Here is a 1,292-nt window from a genome sequence, read left to right as displayed (position 1 = left end):
ACACACACACACACACACACACACACACACACACACACACACACACATATATATGTATGTATGTATGTATGTATGTACACACACACATCTACATACACACACATATATATACATATATATTTAAAATATATGTATATATATATATATGTATTTGTATGTGTATATATGTGTGTATGCATGCATACAAGCATTGATATACATACACACACATATGTACGTGCGTATTAACGTATTAATATGTGCACGCATTTATGTATTCTTTTATGTACATATACACGCGTGCTGTGTATGCGTTTATATGTATACACACAAGCATGTATACACGGACGAGCACACACTGCAAGAGCGTAAAAGATTCGATACAATCGACTCCACCCGTTCTCCCCCCCCCCAACATCACCACCACTACCACCACCAACAACACCACCACCAACACCACCATCACCACCACCACTGACAACAACACTCTGTGGCTATAGAAAGTCCAATCTCTCAACAGGTCTTTATATTTGATACTATGAGAAAGGGGGCGGAGCAGGCGCAGTAGAAAGAGGAGAGAAACAAAACGGAGGCAATTAAAGTCATGAGGTGAAAGTATGGATAAGATCATATCTTGCTTTAAATCTGTTGGTTGTTATCAAAATGAATTAATTGTCTATCAATGAGCTCATACGCTCTGACAGCTCATGGATTTAACAGTCTGTCACTAGGAACAAATTCGGTTTAGTGTTGCTGGTCTGCTTTTAATGCTTCGGGTTTTTGTTGGATAGAAGCACAGATGGCGCTTGAGTAGTAAACACTTTACAATCGACAGATCATATACATACATATACATATATGCATGTCTATATATAAATGAATACCTTAAGGAGTTTACGTAGGTGTTTTATGTGTATGATTGGGTTTATGCTGTTCCCATATACAAAAGTGTTGGTATGTATGTATGCATGTGTGTGTCTGTTTTTGTATAACTATAAATATGTGTGTTTGTATGTGTTCCTGTTTTAAACGTATGTATGTTCGTATGAATATATATGTGTGTGTGTGTGCCTATGTGTATGTGTATTTATATAAAACTTCTGATATAGGCACAAAGGCGAGCAGATTTGAGGGGAGGGTGTTATTTAATACCATCAACGCCTCCGACGGATGATGAGCAAAGTTGATCCAGGAAACCCAGAACGTGAAATGCCGAAAGAAATATCGCAAATTATTTTTTTTTTCAATACTCTAACTATGCTGCCGGCACTCTATCCTTAATTCTACACACACACACACACACACACACACAC

The sequence above is a fragment of the Octopus bimaculoides genome, chromosome 17 (genome assembly GCF_001194135.2).
Source record: "Octopus bimaculoides isolate UCB-OBI-ISO-001 chromosome 17, ASM119413v2, whole genome shotgun sequence".
Taxonomy (NCBI): Eukaryota; Metazoa; Mollusca; class Cephalopoda; order Octopoda; family Octopodidae; genus Octopus; species Octopus bimaculoides.
Note: the sequence above shows the minus strand (reverse complement) of the source record.